Source organism: Apium graveolens, chromosome 10 (genome assembly GCF_009905375.1).
Source record: "Apium graveolens cultivar Ventura chromosome 10, ASM990537v1, whole genome shotgun sequence".
NCBI classification, from domain to species: domain Eukaryota; kingdom Viridiplantae; phylum Streptophyta; class Magnoliopsida; order Apiales; family Apiaceae; genus Apium; species Apium graveolens.
The window spans coordinates 191210881-191228447 of record NC_133656.1 but is presented as its reverse complement, the minus strand read 5'-3'; the positions used below and the strand labels follow the sequence as shown (position 1 = coordinate 191228447).

At 35.9% G+C, this 17567-nt stretch overlaps 2 non-coding genes across 2 annotated transcripts; both read left to right on the top strand.

Annotated features, from left to right (window-relative positions):
- Positions 1 to 9501: 9501 nt before the first annotated feature.
- On the top strand, positions 9502 to 9608 carry LOC141694243 (small nucleolar RNA R71). The gene has a single exon (XR_012563564.1). It is a non-coding gene; the product is annotated as a small nucleolar RNA R71 (small nucleolar RNA).
- Positions 9609 to 12857: 3249 nt separating this feature from the next.
- On the top strand, positions 12858 to 12963 carry LOC141694073 (small nucleolar RNA R71). The gene has a single exon (XR_012563405.1). It is a non-coding gene; the product is annotated as a small nucleolar RNA R71 (small nucleolar RNA).
- The last annotated feature ends 4604 nt before the right edge of the window (positions 12964 to 17567 follow it).

Below are 17567 nucleotides of genomic sequence, written 5' to 3'. Positions count from 1 at the left end.
TCAAACAGCTTTTCGGTACCGGCTCCGGTTACCTTCACTACTATTTCCAAAATCTTTTATAAACTCTCCCAAAGACATTATCATCTTGAGTCTCACCTTTTTACTAAGGGCATCAGCCACCACACTGGCTTTCCCCGAATGATAAAGAATCTCCCAATCATTATTCTTGGTTAGCTCTAACTGCCTCTTCTGGCATATGTTGAGCTCTTTGTGACGTGAAAATGTACTAGAGCACTTATGGCTTAGGTAATTCTCGCACTTCTCTCCATACAAGTAGTGCCTCCAATCTTTAGGGTAAAACTATTGCAACGAGCCTAAGCTCATGGGCGGGGATATCGAATTTCATATTACCTTAATTGTCTTGACATGTACGCGATTACCTTACCGTGCTGCATAAGCACGCACCCTAAGCCCTTGTGCGAAGCGTCACTACACTTCACAAAATCTCCTTTTCCATCCGGCAACGCCAGCATAGGGGCCGTCACCAACCTTTGCTTCAGTTCTTAAAAGCTATTCTCGCATTTCTCTGTCTATTCGAACTTCTCAGTCTTATGAGTAAGCCGCGTTAAAAGGGCTACTATCTTTACAAACTTGAACGAACCTCCGGTAGTCGACCTAACCATGGTCATCAATTCATCAGTGGTCCTTTATCCAATCTTGTCAGGATCCTCCATGGGATCCTCCTCAACAACTATCCCTTCTAGGACAACATCCTCAACCGCTACATCCTCAATATCAACATCATCTGGTCCTGCATTAGGACACTCTATCGGATCCACAATCCGATCTCCAATTAGTAATAAAACATCATCGCGCTGTTGCTCCTCAACCTCAGGGTTCGGAGTCCCGCTACTCTATACGATAACGAACTACGCTTCTATCCCTACATTTATAAGGGTTCCCATAAGGGTTTTAACTGTCAGTACTACGTTAGGTAGTCCGACTATGAACTTGGCAAGAGTTCTTATTATCTTAGTGAACTTATTATCTTAACGTCCCATCATCTCTGAGGTTTATAACGCTTAGCTCTGATACCATTTCTGTAACACCCCCAGATCCGGGGTCGAGGATCCGGGTCGTCACGGTCTTTCTTTCCACAATATCACTTCACTTAATTAATAATAATAACCTTATGTTGTGACCCCACACTAACACACACCACAACCCGTTATAGTCTCAGAGATGAAATTTAAATAAGTACAAGTCTTTGAATCCACAGTTTAAAAGTTATTACAACCCAAAATGATTACTTGATAAATTTACAGTTAATTGCCATTATCTGCCACAAGTTATAATTATACATAATTGATTCTCAAAAGTAGATGGTCTGATCTACAATAGATCTACCTCTGCAGCTATAGCAGCTACAACATCAATCGGGAAGACGCGGGACGCTTCCCACGCGCTTGCGCTGGGTCTGCTGGAGTCTGGCCATCTTTCCTAACTGTTGTTGTGTGATGAAAGAAGAAAGCAAGGGTGAGCAGCAAGCCCACCAAAATAATATGTATAATGATTTACAATATATGAGCCTACTCATAATACTCATGAAAGTCTTGGTCAAAAGAAATGAACCAAGTTTGATATCTTAATGCGATGAAGTCGCAAAATATTCAGTATATATACATATATACTTTTCAAAATATTGGAAGTCCTCTTCCATGCATAATATACACAAAGTCCCAGTGTATAACTGTATAAAAAAAATATCGTTGCAAGGTGATCTCATATATCTAACCTTGTTTCAACGTTTTTCTGAAAATCTTTGTCATTCATAAGACAATTATTAATTAGATATAAGTTTAAAAGATGAGGTTACCAAATACCCCAATGTACTTATATCTTTCCCAATACTACTTGAACTACCACCGTTCAAGTTATAATCAGTTTCAAAAGTTCATCACATAGATGAGACTACAAGACAAGATTTGAATAGATTCAATCTTTGAAATATTATTGAATGAAATAAAGTTACGAGATACTTTATTTAGTCCCGATATATATATATCCACATATATATATCTCTTAAACATTTCCTGGAACCTCTGTTATGTAAAGTATGAACAGAGTTTGAAACATCCAATGAATTTTGGAAAGGAAAAGAATTTTGGCATAAACCCGATATCTTGCTGATCAGGCAAAGATACCAATAAGTAACCTTTTCTACTGTAGATGGATGAATTCCTCACTGGTCATCACCCTGGTCATAATTAAGACCTATGCTGGACTGCCACTCAGCCACTTATGCATTTGATGGACTCCCACTGAGCCACTTACACAATAATAGACCGTACCCCGGCCTGTCGCTTATGCCGACTCAATGAGATGGGCTTACTTCCCGAACGTTGGGCAAGTAATCAATTCATTTACCAAATCTGCAACCTCGTTGCGAATATAAAATACACCACAGAGCCGGATTCCCCAGGTTTTTGAGCGAGTATTTAAATCCCCTTTAAAAAGGAAGATCTTAAATATAAAAATGAGTTTTGGGATCCGCTCTGACTTTTAAAAATCATTTTGAAGACTCGAAAACACTTTAAAGAGTGTTTGGAGTAAGGCTGATTTAATGAAGTAAATCAGTCCCCAGAATATTTAGAAAATGACTGAATATTATTATTTAAATAATATTCCCATAAAGAATAATCTTTATAAAAATAATTGAAGTAGAAGTATTAAAACTTATACTTGAAATAAACATTAAATAACCAAAGAAATACTTATATGAAAGTATTATCTTTATTTGAATAATCGAAAATAAGTTTGATTATTTACACCTTATTCTTTAATAAAATAAAGAATATACCTCAGCAAATAATCGGAGTCATAGATCCTCAAATGAATATTCAAATAATATTCAATAAATAAAATAAGCTGAGTCATAATACCTCGAATGAATATTATAAATAATATTCATTAAATAAAATAAAGGAGTCATACATCCTCAAATGAATATTCAAATAATATTCAATAAATAATATAAAAGAGTCATAAGTCCTCGAATGAATATTCAAGATAATATTCAAATAATAAAATAAACTGAGTCATAAACCCTCGAATGAATACTCAAATTAATATTCAATTAAGTAAAATAAAGGTATCGAATAAACCTTATTCGATCCATAGTTTTAAAAACTATATCCATATATATAAATATATATATATATATATATATATATATATATATAATATACTCGGGAACATCGACTCCCGGTTTAGAAATATGTTCACCTTTTATCCCCTATACTAAGGGTACACGCAACTACTTGCTTATTTCTAGCATAGGTATTATGCAACTATAAGCATTGAAATCAATAGATAGATAACCAGATTACGAAACAGACATGCATATATACCATATCAGCATGCTCCAATATATCGCAAAATTTGCTAATAACAATCATGCACTATCACAAGATAATGCATATACATATATTTACATCACAACAACAGTATATCGGGTAGAAAACTTGCCTGAGCGACTTGGGGTGATAAAAGGCTCGGGACGAGTCTGGTAACCTATAAACAACAAGTAAGTTGGAATTAAACCAAAATCACTTGTAAATCTATACTTTAACTAACTTAGACTCTAACGCTTGTTTTGCGCTCACTGATTCGCTTAAGTCACTCGGGTACCCTCGGCTCCACCATTTTTAATAATTTAACCTTTACGAGTTTTAAGGCGATTCCTTCGCGAGTGTCTTACCAACTGCCTAACACACTTACCATAAATGTTTCATACCTTAATTAACCCTTTTTGGCCTTTAACCTATGTTTCAAAGTAAGGCGAGGGAAAAAGTTTCGTTCGCGAAACGCCGTTACTTGAAACGGTCGTTTCTCCTAAACCGTGCATCGGAATCGAACGAACAACATATCAAAACGAAGCTCGTAACATGAGCTATCTAAACATGGCAGTGGTCATAAACTAGCAGGGGGTCCTCGGGTCCTAATGTTATGAACAAAAGCAGTCTAAAGTAAATCGGACATTACGACGGCTATGTTTACGCGATTTCCCAAATTTTTATCATTCCAAATTATATCAATCCAACTACCAATCAACAACAACTCAAGATACACATCAATGCTACTGATTTCAGTCATAATAAGCTCAAGGATCTCAATCCAATCATATATTATAACATCTCCAAATTCAACTAAACTACTTAACAATTAAGCTCGAATCATGCTTATCGTTCAAATTACTACTCATCCATCCAAACCATCTCCAAACTTCAACATTCAAACTTATTACTAAAGGGTGTGAAGATTTATACCTTTCTTGGAGGGTGGAAAGTTACTAGGAAGCCTTATGGATCCTCCTACAAGCTTGATCTTTCCAAAGAAATCAAGAACACAAAGTTAGGCTTTAAAGTTTCTAAAAGTCCGATTGAAAGAACTGTAAAAATGAGGGTCTTACCATGCTTATTTGGACGAGACTTGTGAACAAGAGTTGTAGGCCATCTCAATACCTTTCCAATGAGCTATAGAACACAATATTTGAGTGAGAAATGAAGGAGATATGGCAGTTTAAAGTTGCTGGGTTTGTTTTGGCCGAGAGCTTTTGCTCTTGGAAGCAAAAGTCAACTTCTAATTTTTGTGTTTTATGATATTTGCTTGGTTGCTTCTCCTTTTTGCCTTAGAAAATGTTTTAGCTTTTTACCATGGTAAATTTTACATGGCTCAAAATCAACCAACAAAACAAAACCCCTTGTCATGCTTATGTCATCTTGCTTGTGTCATCTATTTGCCACATGTCTTTGTCTTATGGTTTGATGATGTCATAATACCTTGGATTCTTGTACAAGCTTATCTCTTGGTTGCGTATTTGTTTTACGGTTCGCTTAACTTTCGTTCTCGATACCCGTTTGAGGGATCATATCCGGGATCTCATTATTTGAGCTTCCCTAAATATTTCCTAATATTTTATAATCCTTTAATGATCCTCATTTATAATCCTTGAATTTAAATCCTTTTAATCATGTTACCTTATACTCATTTCTTTCGGTATCTGGTGGATTTTCGGGAAAAATCAAAGTGTCCGGATTCGAATTTTAACGACCTTTACATACACTCATTTACTTTATGGAATACTAATACGATCTTAGAATTTCCATAAAAGTACTCCTATATAGTGTGGTCTGAAAAGTTTTCTCGTTCAGCAAAAACACTATTCATAAGGGTTTCAAAATTTCTCAAAAATTGGGGTTATTACAATATGCCTTTCAAAGTTGAAACGGGGACATCCCAAGTGGAGTCTTGTATGCTGTTCTATAAGCCCAAACAGCTTCATCGAGCTTCAAAGACCAATCTTTCCTTGACGGATAGACAACCTTCTCTAGAATGCACTTAATCTCTCTATTAGACACTTCGGCTTGACCATTAGTTTGCGGATGATAGGCAGTAGCAATATGATGATTCACATTATAGCATTGCATCATAGAATTGAACATATGATTGCAGAAATGCGACCCCTCATCACTTATGATAACTCGTGGCGTTCCAAACCTTGTGAATATCTGCTTATGAAGAAAACTCAACACTACCTTTGCATCATTCGTCGATAGAGCCTTGACTTTTACCCATTTCGAGACCTAATCGACTAACAGCAAGATGTACTGATTATTGCAGGATGAGATAAATGGTCCCATGAAATCGATTCCCCAAACATCGAAGACTTCAACTTCAAGCATCACATTTAAAGGCATCTCATCCTTTCTAGTAAGATTCCCAACTCTTTGGCAATGATCACACCTTAAAATGAACTGATGTGCATCCTTAAACAACGTAGGCCAGAAAAAACCTGCTTGAAGAATAAGAGCTGCTGTCTTTTCACCACCATAATGTCCACCATAAACTATGGAATGACAGTCACATAATATCCCTTTCGTCTCACAGAATGGGATACATCTCCTGATGATCTGGTCAGCTCCTTGTCTAAACAAATATGGTTCATCCCACATGTACCACTTCACCTCATGCAGAAACTTCTTCTTTTGAGCCGCATTCATATTAGGAGGCATTATATTGCTGAGAAGATAGCTCACAATGTCTGTGAACTATAGCTCTTCCTCTTGAACTGCGAACAACTGCTCATCCGCAAAAGATTCGTTGATCAATGTCTTATCATGTGAAGTAGAATCGGTATTCTCCAATCTAGAGAGATAGTCAGCTACTTGATTTTCAGTACCTTTTCGATCCTTGATCTCTAATTCAAATTCTTGTAGCAAGAGCACCCAACGAATAAGTCTAGGCTTCAAATCCTTCTTTGAGACCAGATAGTGAATGGCAGCGTGATCAGTGAATACTGTCACCTTTGTCCCAAGTAGATAAGATCGAAATTTTTTGAAACCAAAAACTATAGCCAAGAGCTCCTTCTCAGTAGTGGTGTAGTTCATTTGAGCTCCATTTAGCGCCTTACTATCATAGTAGACCACATGAAAGATATTATTCTTGCGCTGTCCAAGAACTGCTCTCACTGCATAATCACTTGCATCGCACATCATCTCAAAAGGTTATGTCCAATCAGGTGTCGTAATAACTGGTGCAATTATTAAACTCTTCTTGAGAGTCTCGAATGCTGCCAAGCATTCATCATCAAATTTGAAAGGCACATCTTTCTTGAGCAAGTTGCACAACGGCTTAGATATCTTAGTGAATTCCTTGATGAAACGCCGATAAAAACCCGCATGACCAAGAAAAATACGGATTCCTTTAACAGAGATAGGTGGCGGAAGATTTTCAATGACTCCCACCTTGGCTTTATCCACCTCAAGGCCTTTGCTAGAGACTTTATTCCCAAGAATGATGCCTTGTTGCACCATGAAGTGACATTTTTCCCAATTGAGCACCAAATTAGTTTCCACACACCTTTTGAGCACCGAATGGAGATTATTCAAACATTCATCAAACGAATATCCAAAGACGGAGAAGTCATCCATGAACACTTCGACATTATTTCCAATCATAGAGAATATAGCCATCATGCATCTCTGAAAAGTGGCAGGTGCATCATATATGCCAAAAGAAACTCTGTGAAAAGCAAACGTGCCAAATGGACAAGTGAAAGTAGTCTTTTCTTGATCTTCTGATGTATTACAAATCTGATTGTAACCCGAATAGCCATCCAGAAGACAATAATACTCATGACCAGCCAACCTGTCAAGCATCTGATCAATAAATGGAAGAGGGGAGTGATCCTTCCTCGTGGCTTTATTCAACTTTTTATAGTCCATGCATACCCTCCATCCCGTAAATATTCGAGTGGGGATGAGCTCGTTCTTCTCATTTGATACCACAGTAATACCTCATTTCTTAGGTACACATTGCACGGGGCTCACCCAAGAACTGTCAGAAATAGGATATATGATTCCAGCATTCAGCCACTTTAGAATTTCCTTCTTCACCACTTCTTTCATAATAGGATTAAGTCTTCGTTGTTGCTCAACAGTCGGCTTGCTACCTTCCTCTAGCAGAATTTTATGCATGCAGTACGAAGGGCTGATCCCTTTTATATCTGCTATAGTCCATCCGATGGCCGATTTGAATTCTCTCAAGATCCTCAAGAGCTTGTCCTCATCACTACCTGAAAAGTCAGATGCAATAATAACAGGCAAAGTAGATGCATCACCTAAAAAAGCATACCTCAAGTGTTCAGGCAATGGTTTAAGCTCCAAAGTAGGTGCTTCCTCAATAGATGGTTTGAGCTTTCCCTCAGCATTCTTGAGATCAGTATTACCAAGAGATTCAAATGGCATGTCTAGCTCTCACTTCCAAGGAGAAGCATTTAGATATTGTAGTTGCTCATTGCCTTCCTCATCTTCACTGTTAAATTCCCCCAATAAGGCTTTTTCTAAGGCATCAGACCTTAGCACATGATCAAGTTCTGAAGTTACCGCAGAATCAATCAAATCCACCTTGAAGCACTCCTCATCTTCTATAGGGAATTTTATCGCATTGAATACATTGAATGTCACATCCTGATCTTGCACCCGCATAGTAAGTTCACCTTTTTGCACATCTATCAAGGTACGGCCTGTAGCCAAGAACGGTCTTCCCAAGATTATGGGAATCTTCTTATCTTCCTTGAAATCCAAAATGACAAAGTCCGCAGGAAAGATGAGCTTATCCACCTTTACTAACACGTCTTCCACGATGCCTCGTGGGTATGTAATAGAATGATCAGCCAATTGTAGAGACATGTAGGTGGGCTTTGGATCAGACAAATTCAGCTTTTTGAAGATAGACAACGGCATCAGATTGATGCTTGTTCCTAAATCGCAAAGGCAATTATCGATTGACAACTTGCCAATGGTGCAAGGAATGGTGAAGCTACCTGGATCCTTAAGCTTTGGAGGTAATTTTTGTTGCAGCACAGCACTGCACTCTTCCGATAGAACCACGGTATCAAGATCATCCGGTTTCACCTTCCTTGAAAGAATACCTTTCATGAATTTTGCATAAATAGGCATTTGCTCCAGATCCTCAGTGAAAGGTATGTTGATGTGAAATTTCTTGAACACCTCCAGAAACTTACTGAATTGCTTATCCAACTTTTATTTTTGCAATCTCTTAGGAAAAGGTGGTGGAGGATAGATCTGTTTCTCCCATGTATTACCCTCAGGAAGAGTGTGTTCAACAGTAGTCTTCCTTGGTTCCCCCTCTTTCTCCTCTTGCTTTTCTTCTTCATCTACAACTCTAGCTTTTCCATCTTTTGCTTTTTCAGCATCAGCAACTTTTCCAGACCTTAAGGTAATAGTTTTTACTTGCTCTTTAGCATCCTTCCTTCCTGGCACTTCAGTATCGCTGAGAAGTGTGCCAGGTTGACGATTGAGCACGGCATTCGCTATTTGATCGATTTGATTCTCCAAGGTCTTGATAGAAATAGCCTGACTTTTGCACAACAGCTTTAGCTCCTCGAAATCAGCACTAGAAGGTGGAGCAGCACCTCCTTGTTGAGGATATGATTGCCTTTGAGCATATTGCTGAGGTTGCTGGAATCCAGGTGGATTAAACTGTTTACTTAAAACTTGCTGATATGGCTGTTGAACAGCATTCTGATTGTTGCTCCAGCTGAAATTAGGATGATTTCTGTTATTAGGATGATAAGTAGATGGCACAAGCTGCTGCGATCGCTGATAATTGTTCACATACTGAACATATTTATTAACAAGAGAACACTGATCTGTAGCATGAGAGCCTGCACAAAGCTCACAGACAATAGCTATTTGATTGACTCCATAGTTGGCTAAAGAATCGACCTTCATAGACAGCGCTTGGAGCTGCGCTACAATAGCTGTAGCTATATCAACTTCCAGAATACCTGCTATCTTCCCAGGCATCATCCTTTGAGTTGGGTTTCAATGCTCTTTTGCAGCCATAGTTTTAATGAGATTATTGGCCTCAGTATAGCTTTTGGCCCACAAGGCGCCTCCAGCAGCTGCATCGAGCATGGGCCGAGATTGGGCCCCTAAACCATTATAGAACCCAGTGATCACCATCCAGTCAGGCATACCATGATGTGGACACTTTCTCAACATCTCCTTATAGCGCTCCCAAGCTTCGCACATAGATTCTGTTGGTTGTTGTGCAAACTGAGTAAGAACATTCCTCATAGCTGCAGTCTTGGCCATTGGATAGAACTTCACCAGAAATTGATGGACCCAGCTGGGAAAGAATGTAACCAGCCCTTAGCTTTATCCCTCAGAGAGAATGGGAAAAGTCTCAGCTTGATAGCCTCATCAGTAACACCATTATATTTGAAAGTACTATAGAACTCGACAAAATTCTTGATATGCATGTTGAGATCTTCAGTCGCAGCACCTCCGAAAGAAACAGAATTCGGCACCATCTGAATAGTGCCCGCCTTGATTTCAAAAGTATTGGCCTGAATAGCCGGATGAATGATGCTTGACTGAATGTCATCAATTTTAGGCCGAGAAAAGTCCATAAGAGTTGGATCTGCTGGAACTATACGATCACCCATGATTGCTGATTCTTTCTTTTCACTCTCTTTATCCGAATCTTCAAAATCTATCTTCTTCGGAATATCAAGAACTTAATCTGTCTCCTCAGCCGTATCTAGAGTCCTCTTGCGAGTGCGAGAATGTGTTTGGATAAATGCTCGCTAGAGTGCCTAAAACACAACCAAAAACAATAAGTAACAAGTCTTAATCAATGAGTCCTAATGACCACTGATGGCAAGTATATAAACTAAACAAATTAACACCGAGTCCCTGGCAGCGGCGCTAAAAACTTGTTAGGCACAAAGCATGCACTACGTAAGTATACGCATTCACAAGTAATATAGAATAATTTTTTAGTTCGTTCCCACAGAGACTCAGACTAATTATATTTAATTAACACTTACTCACCAATGTATGATTACTTCTCAATGTCAAGACAATAACACTTAAGGTTGATTAACTAATTATTAACTACTATTAACTACGAGAATTAAACACTTAAATTAACACTTGAATTAACAATATTATACACACATAAGATCATAACTTTATTACTACTTCATTCAATAGTTATTGTTATTACCCTTATCATGTAACGGTGATGATATTAATCCAACAAAATGAAACTGATAAAAGCCAACTTTCGTTGCACAAGTACCATTCTACCAAGCATCCATAATTAAGATAGAAGTTGAATAGGCATCAATTATGTTGAGACCCTATATGTCTACAGAATTTGACAACATAACGATTTAAGCGCAAGTTATTCATTATGATTACACAGGGCAAGTAAAACGGTTAGAGTTACCCACTAATCATGCCTATAATACATGAACCTATACTAGCATGGCAAGTTCTAAATCTCAAGATTCACTGTCGCTTCACAAGAGATTAACAGACTATATTATATGTTCGCGACGCACATAAGACGAATAAGCACAACATATGCTAGATATCATACAATCATCACATACCAAGGTATTAAACAATTAACTAAAGAAATCCATAGTAAATCTGCTACGACCCTATGATCACGATTAGCCCATGATAGAAATCATCATCACCATGGGTTCATATCAAAACATTATAATCACACAACAATATAAACTAATAAAAATACTTTTAAAAACCAGAGTACGTCACAAGAGTGTTAAGGTTCAAAGTAAAGAAAACTAGCATCCACTGTTACAACAAATAAAAGAATCACAAGATAGTGTATGCTTCCTCTTCTTCATTGCGGTGTGCTAAAATGGTCTTCTTAATCTTCTCTCCTTGCTCTTTGCTTGATTGATACTTGTTGCATGTTGTGAAACATCTCTCAAGATTACATATATAAAAGTCCACAAGATACAGCGCCGTTAGAAGCCCAATAGAAGTCTAATTATAAAAATCCAGATTCTAAAAATACGACCCCAGGCGGCCGCCTCAGTTCCCAGGCGGGCGCTTGCATCTCCACGCGGTCGCCCCACATCCCAGGCGGGCGCCTGCACTGCTTCTGGAAAAAATCCACTTTCTGCTCCTAATTTTGCTGAATTCTTCGCACAACTCTCCGCAGCTGGTTATAAGTACTTCCCTAAGCTTATTATGATGAAATCTCCCTAATTACACAATTTATACCCTGAAATGTAAAGACACTAGAAAAACACATCAAATACACAAAATACTTGATTTCAAGATATCAATTCAAGACATTATAAGACGTTCTAAGTGGTATAAAATGCCACTTATCAAGTTTCATTACGCACTTCTTGCAAAATCAAACACTGTTATATATATTAAGTAAGAACAGTCTTAAAATTCAAATTAGGAGCCAGAATTACATTCAACCCCCCTTCTATAATTCTTGTTGCATTGTTTGGGAATAACACTTAGCCGCTAAGTAACTACAAAAATGATCCGATTTAATACCTGTATTGGATAATTATCCAAATCGGGCTTCTTATAAAATACTTTATACGATAATAATGTAATATTATCCCATCTTTCGAGAATACGGGTTTTGTTGATTTATCAAAATGATTGTCGTATCGAAAATATCGCGCTGGGACGCGTACGGGTCAAACCGTAATCCAGATTGAAAAAGTTAAAACACGGAAAATGTTCAGAACAATCAGATTAGGTTAGGAAGGAGTTTTTCGAAGAGTTTCGGGTTGTAAAAATGTAAAAACGGTTGAAGTTGGACGATTCCCGGTTTTATAAAATAGTTTTCTAAATATACAGAAAATAATTATTAAATCTGTAAATCATTATAAAATCATATAACGATCCAAAAATTACCATAAAAATATCACAATTATCTATATTTTATTCTGGACATATTAAACTTAGCACACTCACATTTTATCACATATATACATCTAAATATCCACATCAATCAATAGATAATTCACCGGAAATCACATAATAATCATATAATAATCATTAATAGATAAATAATTACACGCGATATCCCGGATATTATATCTCCAACCTAGATTGCACGTGTTAGAGTAAGGATTATATTGTTGCCTTTGATTTTGGTTGTAAAGGACATTTGCTTGTTCCATTGCTAATCCAGAGGGATTGAACTGAAAAATATTTTGAGTGTGTCCAAGTATACCATAAATCTCACATGAGGCAACTGTAGATAAAGTTTTAGAATCCAATTGCTCAATATTTTTAACCATTGCCTGCATAGTAATATTCAACAAGGTTAGAGCATTAACATCATAATTACCTCCCTTCTTAGGATGATTTCTATCACTGTACGGATAGTTATCGTTGAACGCCATGTCATCTAACAAAGCTTTCGCAACCTCATTGTTCTTCTTCATAATAGATCCACTATAAGCAGCATCAACAAAAATTCAGAATTCTTATGTTAACCCGTTGTAGAATGTCTGGATCAACAACCAGTCAGGAATGCCATGGTGAGGATATTGTCTCTAAAGCCTTTTGTATATTTTACACGTATCATGAAGAGATCCTCATCTTCTTGATGAAAGTTAGATATGTCGTTCCTGAACTTTGTAGTCTTCTTCTGACTGAAAAATTTGAGTAGAAAGGCCTTTGCTAAACCATCTCAAGTAGTAAAACAATTTATTTATTAATAAAATTACGAAAACGAATATAAAATAGGTATTAATAATATGTAATAATATGGACCTAACAAATGCCCCCATACCTAACTTTTACTCGTCCTCGAGAAAAATCAAAAAGAAAAATGCTAACTAAGAAAAGTCATATGCTCCTTTTCGTAGGCGTGACGGGAAATTTTAGGTTTACCAACCCGTTAAACTCATAGATGATCTCTACAAGAGGAGTGTTGTCTCCTAAGGGATTACAGAAGATATGCCATAAAATCTGTGAAATACTGTAGCAAGTGTCCAAACTCTATCAACAATAACATTTATCGGTGTCAACATGAGAATTTTTAGGAAAATACATGCCTTTAAGAATCTTCTAATTATAGCCAAGATATATGTATCAACAATCTATTTATATCGACTCTGAGCATTTACAGAAAATGCCAAGGTGCATCGTGAAAGTAGGTTTATGAAGAATCAATTGAGTAAGTACATTACCTCTTTTTCAACCCATATTGAACAGACCCAATCTCTATCAAACAAGTATCTAGCCAAAATTCACAGTTTTATTTTTGGTTTTTTAACTGACCGTGTAATGTCCGTTTTCTTAGGCTTTCTATGTTACCCATGTAGTGAGCTTTAGGCCAATGACTCACAAACCAGATGGTCTTAGGGCACTAGGTTTTGAAATACCCCTACAGACTTAATTACTCGAGTAACAAAGGCCACAAAACAAGAATAGTCAATTATACTACTTGTGCACATCATCTCAATTTTTTTTATTTGTGAGGAATATTGGGTATTGAAGTAGTTTATGTAGATTTCATTTTTAATATTATTTGTACAAATACATATTAATTCAAGTAAAAGAATATTTTCTAATTTTTTTTAATATTGATACAGTTCACTTTAATATTATTGGTTAGTTATATTATTCAGGATTTGTGGATGGAATGAGTTGTTTAGATGTATGTTTAGATCCACCGGTTAAGCACAAGTGAATATATGCCTGTAAGTAAACCCAAAAGATATAATGACTTGTAATTAGAAATTGATTTCAATTAAATTCATTTCAATTAAATTCATTGGATGGTCATTTATTAGTTTTCTCTCTTAGCAGAACAATAATGATACAAAGAGTAGAAGAGGTAACTCGAAATTGTAAGGAATGCTGGGATTGATTTGCAAGAATTGTGATGGCACCAATCGAGAAGCAGTCTCCATAAACTACATGGGTTCAACCTTGCTCTAACCTTTATGTAATCCATGGAAGTGACCATGACCAATTTATATTTATGGACAGTGTAGAATTTTCTCTAAATTAATTGGTTGAAACATCAAAGAAACACATATGTGTGCCTGGATGCATAAGTTGTATAACATTATATTTATAAATTCGTCACTTTGTTTAACATCCTGGCGTACATTCCTTTCTCGTTTGCCTATATATATTCCTTTCCTTTTTTAATTTGGTATGCATTTTTTAGCGAGTCTGGATTTGAAATTTAATAATTAAACAAAATATGAAATTATGTCACCATTTACATGTATAATAATTTAAATTGTGAGTTGGAAATTCCATATCTATAGTCTAAGGATGTTTCTGTTTGTATTAGATGAACCTGTTCAAGGTGGAATGGTAGCTTAATCCATTTGTCATTCGAGAGGTGATGGACGTACGCAAGTCTTCGGCTCCTATCAATAATCAATTTCTTACTATCTATATTTAATTATACTTTACAACAATATTTTAGCTCCTAATACGTTGTAAACATATGTTATAATTCGAAATCAATGGTACATGTTATTGATTTATTTTTTCATATCCCTGTATTCTACTACAAATACGTGCACAATCTATATTCCTATACACAAATTACAAATCAAAGAGTGTCACTTTTTTATGTATTCTTGTATAGAATGATAGGAAGAAGAGCTCTCATATAATGATAGTGTAAAAATATTTAAATTTGTAAACAAAAATGTGTTATAGTTTATCAAATCAATATAATTTGTGTTAGAAAATGGAAATTTGAGGACACATGTAATATGTATTCTTGATGTAATTTTCCTTGCTATAATTCGGTTAATAACAAGTGGAAGTTGTTCCTTGCTATAAGGACAAAAACTTTCATATTTGGATCTAAGATATTTTCTTAGAGAAATCTATGTAGAAATAAGAGCGAGAATGCTTATTTGTATAAGAGTTGTTTCGGTTTTAGCTGAGAAGCATATTGTGAAATTTATGCAATGTTCTAGAGGTTCAAGGCCTGATGATGTGCTGAAATAAGTTTCTGCAATGTTCAGGGCCTGAGGTTGGAAGCTCAGGACCTGATGGTATGCTAAAAACGTTTCTGGAATGTTTAGGGCCTGAGGCTAGATGTTCAGGTCCTGAGGTGCTGAAAAGTTTTGGTTTGTTTAGGGCCTGAGGCTTATGCTCAGGGCCTGAACTGGAAGCCAATTGCTAAAACTATATAAACATGTTCTGTATAAATAAGTATATTATATATTAATATTTGAGTGAGGATTATTATTATTTTAATAATAATAATAATTAGACTCTTATATAATATATAATAGATCAGATTACATACGTTACTTTTGTTGAGAAAAGCAAAAGTTGAAGTGTGTGAAAATCTGAGAGAGAGATAGATTGGGGAAAATAGAAAGAAACCCTAAAACATCATCTATCTGGCTCTCTCACACATATACATACATATATTTATTGATTTTCTTGGTGAATTGAGGTGCTGATCATTGTCGAGCCTTCTCGTATCTGTGAACGGATCGCTCTGAACTGTTTTATCATGGAAGTGATATTGCGGCAACCCATCACAGCGTAAGTGGCGAAATAATCTCTTCAAGAACAGTCAAGTCTTCTCGAGGGCTTGGCGTCTCAGCTGATTCTCTAATTCTGATAAAGCTTCATAGAGCTAAGTGATTTTCTCTAATTTTTTGTTAATTCGGTCTCTAATTATAGAATGTTTGTGTTTTCGTGTTTGTTTCGTTACTTGGTTGAATTTTCTTGTTCTTGTTAATTTATTATATATAACTGTCCCATTGTTGCGCGTAGTGTTAGTTCGTTTTAGAATTAAACCCAACAATATTGAAGAGATTATAGTTATATATAGTTAATTAGCAAGATGGTTAACGAAATTGGTGATGTTCCTAAAACTGTTGAGACTGGTTCTGCTTCTGGTGGTACTACTACCATTGACTGGACCACGTATCGTTTCCCCCAGCCAATTGATTTATCGGGTATGCCTAATAAATTCAGTGGTGGAGCTTCTTTTTCTCGTTGGCAAAAAAAGATGAAGCTCTGGTTAATGGTTAAGGGTCTATGGTTAATGTAATATCCGGGATATATCGTGTAATTATTTTTGCTAATAAATAATTATTATATGTGTTCAGTATCTATTCTGTGAATTATTTGTTAAGTGTTAAATGTGTTGGGATGTTTAAAAATATTATTAATTGAGTATTTTAATTTATATATGTCCAAAATAAAATATAGATAATTGTCATATCTTCCTAATTATTTTTATGTTGATTTATGAATTTATAAGAATCATATGAAATTTATAAAATCTTTTTCCGGGTATTTAAAATCTATTTTATAAAAACAGGAACCAACCGACGTCATCCGTGGTTACGTTTTTGGAACCCGAAACTCTTCCGAGAACTCCTTCCTAACCTAATTGTAATATTCCGAGCATATTTCATGTTTCAACTTTTTCGATCCGGCGTATTTTTGATAAACGGGAGCTTTTTATTAAACTATACCAATTATCACTTCGTAGTACGTGTAACCAGGCGCTGAGACCAAGACCGCAGTACAAATTGTACTGATTTGGATAATTATCCCGAAAATCGATACCGTTTGGATCAGTTTTTATAAATAAACGTACCGTTTTATATCCGGAATGATCCAACGGGATACTAATTTTCCGTAATTATAAATAGCCTTTACCGTATTTTATTTCGTATCAAAAATCATTTGCAGTCAGTAATCATATAAATTTCCAGAGAAAATTCATATATTCATAAATCTTTCTGAGAATCAAACCAATAATCGGAGGTGTTACCGGAGTCCGTTTGAAAAGCTCGAGTACTCAAAACGAAGGTCTTGAGGTGTTCTATCAGATTCTCTGTACCAAATCACTGCAGAAATCAAGGTTTATTTTCTGAAAAATTATTTATTTTCGAATATATTTTATTAAAAATATGAATTTTTGTTCGGATGATTGTTTGTATGATTTGATGCTTGCATGTTGTAGAGCTTGTTTTGCTGATGATTTTCATATGTCATATGTCTGATTTGGAGTTCAATAACATGCTCAAAAGTGGGTTTAATTCTCGAATTTTAAAATTAGGGTTTATAACCCGTATGAATGTTTTCAATTGAAATTTGGGGCTTTTTGATTTAGGGGTTATTAGCTGTTGATTTATAGTGGATTATGTTCCTTATGAAATTTGCAATCGATTGGTATATAGCTCGTTAACAGAGGATTAGTGAATCAAAGGGAGTTGTGTTTTGAAGATTTTC